The 9,229-nt window shown below is 45.4% G+C and overlaps 1 pseudogene; it reads left to right on the top strand.

The window, feature by feature from the left end:
• The first annotated feature begins 4,897 nt into the window (after positions 1 to 4,897).
• Positions 4,898 to 5,610, top strand: LOC133045514 (lysosomal-associated transmembrane protein 4A-like; annotated as a pseudogene).
• The last annotated feature ends 3,619 nt before the right edge of the window (positions 5,611 to 9,229 follow it).

Consider the following 9,229-nt stretch of genomic DNA (forward strand, 5'->3'; position numbering starts at 1 on the left):
TAGCATTTGTTGAAATGTTTCTGAGCCCTGCGGATGAGATCTCACCTCTGCGTGGGTTGGCTTTCCCAGCAGTCTGGGGCTGTCTCTGTGCTGCAGTTGGGATGATGACGAGGGATCTCTGTCACCTCTCTTCTCCGGGCTGCGCTTGTTACCCCAATGCCAGGGAAATGGGCCCTCTCCGCCTCACTGCCCTGGGAACTAGCTACTAGAGGAGACTTTAGTGCCATGTTGCTTCATCTCTTTAGCCAAGGAGGCAGAAGAGGTCCCAGGGAAGGGAAAGGCTAGTGTGGCTCCTCCTCCTCCAGTGCCTCTCAGAGATTCCTCAGATGGGACAGTTAAGAAGATGGGCTTTACAGTCAGCCTTCATCCAACCCCAGTTCTGCCACTTCCCCACCCAGCCTCGCCTGTAAAGTTATGATCATAGTACCAGCCTCATAGACCTGATGCTGGAATTAAATGAGTTACTGGGTATCAAACTCTTAGCTATTGAAGATGAAACTTTTAGCAGACTTCTCTGGTGGTACAGTGGATAGGAATCCGGCCTGTCAATGCAGGGAACATGGGTCCAATCCCTGGACATTGAAGATCCCACGTGCCGTGGAATAACTAAGCCCATGTGCCGCAACTTCTGAACCAACATGCTGCAACTACTGAAGCCCTTGCAGCCTGAGCCTGTGCTCCCCAAGAGAAGCCACCCCACAGTGAGAAGCCTACGCAGCACAATCACTGCAACTAGAGAAAGCCCAGGAGTAGCAACGAAGACCAGTACAACCAAAATACATAAATACTTGATCTTTTAAATATATTTTTAAAAATCTTGTAGCTTTATATCTAGTGCCTAACATAGACTCTGTGTAAACACTAGCTACTGTTACAGTATCATCATTCTCATCATCACACAGAAATCTCCACACACAATACAATGAAGAGACAGAGGTCAGCTCTGAGTCAGTCACAGAAGCAGGAGGAGAACACGATGGCTGGAGCTGAGACGCCCTTGGCCAGGCACTGAGGTCTCCGGACAATACTCTTCAGCTTTAAATACCTACTGTGTGTCAGGAACTACCCTGGGCCTCGGGAATGATAAGTCACAGTTAGGAGCTTGCAGACTGGGAGGAGAGATGGGAACAGATATAAAGAACTGTTTTTGTGCAGAGTGAAATAACAGAAGCAGGAACACAGAGGTACAGGAGAATGAAGGGAGAGCTTATTCCTTGCCCAGAGGACCCAGAGATGGCTTCACAATGGAGGAGAAATTTGAGCTGAATTTCTGAGAAATGAGAAGGCAATCACATAGAAGAGCATTTCAAGTATAGTCCAAGGGATATCAGTGAAATGGCAGGGTAAAGGCTCTCAAAAATGGTCTCCTCCATAACAATGAGAAACCTGGCCAAGAATTTGTCAGAATCAACTTTTTTACAATTCTGGAAAATAATCAAAGACAAAAGCTATGACCAACCTAGACAGCATATTAAAAAGCAGAGACATTACTTTGCCAACAAAAGTCATATTAGGCAAGAAAAAAATAATAAGAGGCATCCAAACTGAAAAGGAAGAAGTAAAACTCTCCTTATTTGCAGATAATCCTAAAGACTCCATCAAAAAGCTATTAGAACAAAAAATAATGGCATGGGTATGCACTTAGGGCAAATTCTGGACAAAAGATAGAAAGAAACCAAAAACATAAGTGCCACTTCTGAAGAGCTGCCTACTGCACACACCATGCCCCCAAGGAGTAAGCCAAACACCTAAGCCACCCCTCCAGCCCAATCCCTGGACACACCCCTACCCTCACCCCATATAAGCAACACTGCACCTAGGGAGCAAGCAAGCTTGGGAACTTGTTGTTTGTTCCTGCTCCCCACTGCTGCAACAAGAGCCCCAGTAAAGACTTGCCTGGAAACAAATGAATTTAGTAAAGTTTCTGTATACAAAATCAATAAACAAAACACTATTGTGTTTCTATATACTAATAATTAACTATCAGAAAGATAAATTAGGAAAATGACCCCATTTACAGTTGCATCAAAAAGAATAAAATGCCTAGGAATAAATTTAACCAAGGAGGTGAAATATCTGTACACTGGAAAGTCATAAGACATTGATTTAAAAAAAAAAAATTGTAGAAGACACAAAATTTGTGCTCATGGATTGGAAGAATTAATATTGTTAAAAAGTCCATACTACCCAAATCAATCCAGAGTCAACATGTCAGGAGACCTGGGCCTGGATGGCCTCCAATGTGCTATGACTTACTCGCCTTTCAGAGCATCAGTTTTCTCCTTTAATAAGAGAGATGGTAGATTCAATGGTCTCTTTTAAAAAACTTTATACGTATGACCAATGTCAAGGAGCTCATTCCCTGTGTTTTCTTCTCATACATATATAAAGTTTTTTAAAAGAGGCATCTGGCCCAGGGTCTTCCCCACTCCCAAACATGCCCCACAAGCCCAATATTCACTGAATGGGCAGGCTCCAAGAGAAGAAATCCCGCCTGTGACCACAGCTCCGGCCAGTGCCTGTGGAGTTCCAGCTTGATCATTATTTCCCCTTCGCGTCTGCCAGTGGATGACAGCTTCAGCTTTTGTGGATTTAAGCCTGCCCATGATCTTCTCTGACTGCCTCCCCTGTGGATTTCAGACTTGCTTAGACAGCCTCCGTAACTGCTCTCACTTTATCCCCCGGAGAGGGAAATGTTGGTGCTCCAGGAGGAAAGCATGTCTGGTGTAATGCCAGCTTGAGATTCTGGAACACTCTGTATATCCCCCTCAGTCCCATCCATCCCCCTTCTTTAGCTTCATCTATCAGCAATGAGTCCATCAACCTCACAGAGTCTCCATCTGTAGCATGGTCCACCTACACCCACAGTATCCCCGCATCCCCTCAAATAGCCCCACCTCCTTCAAGTTCAGTTTGGATCATCCCACCGAGGTTAGCTCAAGCCACAGACCCTCTATTGCCATCCCACAGTCTAATGAGGCCCAAGCACATCCCCTTCCATCCAACCCTCTGGAGAGTGTTTATCTCGATGAAGAAATTAAATGAATGACTCCTAAGTCTAATAAGAAGGAGGCTTTAGTGAGTGAAAATTGGGAAAACACTAGATCCAGTTAACTTATTGCAGACCATTACCGCATATCAATAAACAGCGAAGAAACCCCAAGTGTCTGTTGCCGTGTTGCTTGCTTTGATTACAAAGAAATGGATAAATGTGTGTTTAGAAGGAAAAGAAATCTATGTGGTCTCATATGGTAATGAGCTGCTTTCTTTCATTAGCATATTGTCTGGGAGAACTCCCTTCTGTCTTGTTATTTTGCCTGAAGTCTAGAATAGGGGATGCCCAAGCAATTCCAAGAGGGGAAGGCAGCCTCAGAAGGGTCCTGCAGGACCTGGCATGCGTGTGTGCTAAGCCTCTTCAGTCGTGTCCAACTCTGTGCGACCCCATGGACTGCAGCCTGCCAGGCTCCTCTGTCCATGGGATGCTCCAGGCAAGAATACTGGAGTGGGAGGTGACTCAGTCTTCTTCTCTCACTATAGCGCCTTTTCTCCTACTCAATCTTCTTCTTGCATTACCCCCTTTCCTCCCCAGCAAGAAATCTGACTTTTCTTTGGCAAATGGAAATAGGGAATGTCTTGGGATCATCTTTGCCTGCTCCCAACTCTTCACCTTCCATCAGTCATGCAAATTGATCATCTCTCAATTCTACCCCTTCTTCCAACTACCCACAGCTACTCCCCTGACCATCCACCGGCATCTTCCCCAGAATGACTCTAACACCCACCCAGTTTATCTCCTGCCTCTCATCTATTCCATTTGAATCAGTCTGTACCTTTACTCCTTCCTTTTCAAGAAATCTAAATGCTCAAGTATCAACATGAAAGGATAAAATAAATGAAAATGTAGCCTTCTTTTTTCTACCATGCTGCCAAAGCAGCATTTCCTAGAGCAAATCTAAACAGATTAAAAACCTACCATGGCTCTCAAGCTCCCATGATAAAGAGCATTCATTCATTTACTCATTCATTCATTCAGCAAGTTTTTGTTGCTTCCTACCAAGTCCCAGATACACCATTCTAGATTCTGGAGTTACATTAACGAATGAGTCAGGCAGAGCCCCTGCCCTCAAGGAGTTTATAGTCTAGTTGGGTCAAGCCAACAATTAGAGTGCAGTTTCTGACAGGGAGGAACAGGATGTAACGGGAGCACCTAACGTGAATCCAGGGTGTTCTTAGCAGGGCACAGACGGTTTTTCCAAGTATATCCAACATACGTTTCTAGCCTAATCTTTTTCTTCCCTTAACCCCTTCCGCATAAGCCAGTCACCAGTCCTTCCTACACTAAACCACAGCACGTGTGTGCCTGCTTTCCTCTATTCCTGAAAGACCGTTGCCCCTTTTACTAATTGTTTTAGTCCACCAGTCAGCCAATATTTATTTGTTGAGAATGTACTATCTGCCAAGCACTGTGCAAGCACCAAAGATAGAGTGATGAGCAAAAATCACACTCAATCCTGCTCCAAAGACCAACCAGCACCCTGGTTAATGGGAAGAAACACACACGAACCGAAGGACCACAGAAGGTGCTCAGTTACGTCTCTGAGGAAGTGCTCTGAGAAGCACCAGGTGCCAAAGAGAGCTTGTAACAGACATAAGACTGAGCCTGAACCTGTGTTCTCTGCATTGGCAGGTGGATTCTTAACCATTAGACCACCAGGGAAGTCCTAGGCAGAGCCTTTAGAGCCAAGGTAAAGACTGGGCCTTATCCCTAGAGCAGTGGCAATCATTTTTAAAATGCAGCCCAGGAAGACACATCATTTGGCTTATACACAGTGACGGAGCTATCGATATTCAACCGCAGGGTGGAAGGCATTTGTTAGGGGCCTGGCCAAGAAAGAGGCCCTCAAGATTCCCAATGGTGTCCATGACTTTCAAGCAGAGCCTCAGTGACCAGTCCTGCAGCACCTGATGCTGCCACTATTGCGAAGTCCGCACCGGGACGATCATCCTGGGGACCTGATACATGGTGGTCAACCTGTTGATGGCAATTCTGCTGACCGTGGAGGTAACACACCCAAACTCAATGCCAGCTGTCAACACTCAGTATGAAGCCATTGGCAATTACCATTCGTCCGAGAGAATGGCTGATAATGCCTGTGTTCTTTTTTGCTGCCTCTGTTCTTGTGTTTATAATCAGCTTAATGCTGGGATACGGAGCAATTTCTTATCAATTGGGTTGGTTGACTCCGCTCTTCTGCTACTGGCTTTTTGACTTTTTCTCAGCTGCCTGGTTGCTATCAGTTCTCTCACTTATTTGCCAAGAATCAAAGACTATCTGGATCAATTACCTGATTTTCCCTATAAAGAAGACCTCCTGGCATTGGACTCCAGCTGCCTCCTGTTCATTGTTCTTGTGTTCTTTGCCTTGTTCATCACTTTAAGGCTTATCTGATCAACTGTGTTTGGGACTGTTATGAATACATCAACAGCAACATGCCATAGATTGCTGTGTACCCGGCCTTTGAAGCACCTCCCCAGTATGTTTTGCCAACCTGTGAAATGGCAGTGAAGATGCCTGGGAAAGAACCAACACCTCCTCATATACCTGCCTGAAGAAAGTCTGCCTTTGTCAATAAACCCTGTACCAGCCTTTTGTCCTGCTTATTTTACAGAGTGCTGCAAAACAGGGCTCTTCATACTTGTTTGATACAAAATACATTTTCCTTTGTTCAAGTATGTTTTTTCAAACACTAACAAGCTATTTGGATAGGTATGAAATATCAGATTTTGTTATTGCTGTTGTTAAGAATATTACATTTAGTGGTTTTTGAAGATTATCTAGGTTAAACAAGAGCAAAATGCCATTGTTTGCCTTTGATGGGGGTTGGTGGAAAGGGGGTGTTCTCTACACCTATTCCTTTTTAACTGTGCACTTTCTTTTTATAATAGTTTGCATTTTGGTTATTTGCCATCCTGGATACTTTCAGGAAGGATGAATTAAATATTCAGGGTGAATGAGTTCAGTGTAAGATCTGAAGTTTTCAGCTATGAAAGCAGGAAAAATATGTCACATTTTAATTTGACTGTGGAAGATGATGGTTGCATGTTTCTAATTGGTATGTGCTTCCATCTTTGAGATAAAATGCTTTAATAAATCTCTTAAATATATTTTTTTTAAAGCAGCCCAGGGATGTGATCAGCTTGCCACCATCCTTTAAGACCCAAGTCAAATGTCCCTCTGTCTTCCCAGTACCCCAGCCAGTCCCGGTCCTGGAGAGCTCCCACCAGCTGCCCAGGCACCCTGCCCAGGGGTGACAGGCGAGGTGACAGGTAGGTCCTCAGCCGCAGCGACTGTCCTCTCAGCGGCACACAGTGTCTGGCACATGGTAAGTGCTCAGTACAGAGTTTCCAGCAGCCAGTCACTCAATCAACACTGCAGTTGTCAGTTTTACTTCCTCCCCACCATCCTGCCCAGTCAGGAAAGGTCCACCCTACTGGGTTGGTTCAGACTCCTATCACCCCTTGGCTTCTAAGCAATCCCTCTGCCTCCCTTCTTTTCTTCTAAATTTATTTTTAATTGGAAGATAATTGCTTTACAATATTGTGTTGGTTTCTGCCATATATCAACATGAGTCATCCATAGGTATACAGGTGGCCCTTCCCTCTTGAACCTCGCACCCATCCCACCCTATCCCTCCCCTCTCGGGTGTCACAGAGCGCCAGATTTGAGTTCCCTGCCTCATACAGCAAACTTCCCCTGGCAATCTAGTTTTACATGTGGCGGTGTGTATGTTTCGGGGCGCCTCTCAATGTGCCCCACGCTCTCCTTCCCCCACCGCGACCACAAGCCTCTACACTCTCTGTGTCTGCATCTCCATTGCTGCCCTGCGAATGGGTTCATCAGTACCATCTTTCTAGATTCCGTATTGTGCCTCCCTTCTTTCCCCTCATAATCCATGCTCCACATGCCTACCAGGTTTCCTTCCTAGACAAAGGTCAGACCAGGCCATTCTGCTAACTTACACAAGCTTTCAGGTACTCCCTAAAGCCTGCAGGATGAAATGCACATTCTTTAGGCTGATTGTTCAATGCCCTTCACAATCCAATCTCAAAGTAATCTTTCTGGCCTCGGGTTTCACTGGATCCCTCCTTCCCTTTATCCCATCTACAGTCAACGCCCTAGAATGTTTCTCAAGCAGACCCCCCCTCCCACCCTCATGCCTCTACTTAGGCTGCACTTCCCTCATGTTTTCACAACTGGAAAACTGCTGGTGATTCAAGGTATAGCTCAACTGCTAACCCATCACAAAACGTCTCCTCTCAGCCCCCAAATCCAAGATTAGTAATGTCTTTTCTTTGTATTAATACATAGCTATTCCTAGCACCTTGCTCAGTAGCCAGCGTGTCCTAGTCCCATGCTGTCCCTGTCCTGCACTGTCCCTCATCAGGCACTGACGCAGCCATGAAAAGTGGAATGTATGATAGAAAGCAGCCCAACATTGTAGGGCAATTACCCTCCAATTAAAAATAAATTAATTAATAATAAAAAAAAGAATGGGAGGGTCGGGAAAGCAGCTCCCTCACCCCACGTGGGAGCCTGCATTCCCAGGGGGAAAGGGAAACAAAGCCACCCTTGTTCAAAGCTTCAGACAAAGAAACAACCTGACCCGTATTCTAGGAAACGGTTTCTAAGCCTACAAAGAAGCATCCATTGTTTCTGGACGATGTCTTAAGCTCAAAAATAAAATATCAAGTCTGTGATTTACATACTATAAATAAAAGTGACCTCTCCAAATTGCTCATTTTGTTAATCAAAGACTTCTTTTTCACTGTGCTTAAAAGCCATTTGCTTTGGGAGCCGTTCAAATTTATATCTCCAGACGCAAACGTAGGAAATGCTCGGTGGAATATGAACTGTAGGATGAACTCCCCACATGGTGAGTAGGTGGTGTCATTGTTGGACACAAAGGGCATTTTTCAGCTGCCTTAATCAAGACGCAAAGGAGTAGCAAAATAAATCAATCATGTGTTTGATTAAAAGTGTCTTCCTAAACATCTGCTCCAGGTCAGCAATAGCAAACACCTTAAATCAATGTTAAATCATTGATGTGACTGTACAAGCTTTGTCACTCAGAGAAAGTCAGTCAGTCTCTCCACTTACAGATTTTTTTGATATCCACTTTGTCACTCACTGGGCTTCCCTGGTAGCTCAAACAGTAAAGAATCTGCCTGCAATGCAGGAAACCGGGGTTCAATCTCTGGGTGGGGAGGATACCCTGGAGAAGGAAATGGCAACCCACTCCAGTATTCTTGCCTGGAGAATTCCATGGACAAAGAAGCCTGGCAGCCTACAGTCTATGGGGTCGCAAACAGTCAGATGCGACTGAGCAACTTTATCACTCATTGGTCTCTTCTTTCTTCTCCAAGACCAGCTTTCATCAGTTATCCAAAGCACATCAATGGCTGATTGCAAATGGTGGGGTTGGGACACTGCACAAAGTTCTCTGCTCTCTTGGAATTCACAGTCCCATGCAGACACACACATGAAAAACAGAGGCAACAAAATGGCCCCAGTAATATGTTGCATGGTACACACAACATACGCAAAATCAGATTTCTCTTCATTTTCACATCATCCTGTGTGGGGACAGCTCCTTTGAAGTTTACTCTGTTTTCAGGACCACCCTGGGAGAGATACTAGGCAGGAGACTTCTATCTCCATTTGATTCATGATCACACCAAGAACAGAGGGGCTAAACGCTATGCCCAGGTTCATGCTGGTGAGTCCAGTGACAAGGGCAAAAACTGCATCTGAATCTTTTGACTTTATATCCAGAGCTCTCTCCCCATCTCCAGGGCTGCCTCCCACAGACCTGAGAAGATCAGAGAAAGACGGACAACGTTGGTGCCCTTGGAGGAAGAGAGAGATCTAGAGCTGGTGTTTGGGTGGGGGAGACAGGAAGAGGCTTGAGGAACTAAGCCAGCTCGGACAGGTGGGATGCAAGCAGCTGACACATCCAGATGAGGGAGATTTTTAGAAACCTTTTTTTTTTTTTAATGGCTGTGCTGGGTCTTTGTCACTGTGTGGGCTTTTTCTCTAGTTGCCGTGTACGGACTTCTCATTGCAGGGGCTTCTCTTGTTGTGTAGCACAGGCTCTAGAGCGCGCTGGCTTCACTAGCTGCCGCACGTGGGCTCCGTAGGGCAGTCCCCAGGCTCCAGAGCTCAGGCTGG

This window comes from Dama dama, chromosome 1 (assembly GCF_033118175.1).
Source record: "Dama dama isolate Ldn47 chromosome 1, ASM3311817v1, whole genome shotgun sequence".
NCBI lineage: Eukaryota > Metazoa > Chordata > Mammalia > Artiodactyla > Cervidae > Dama > Dama dama.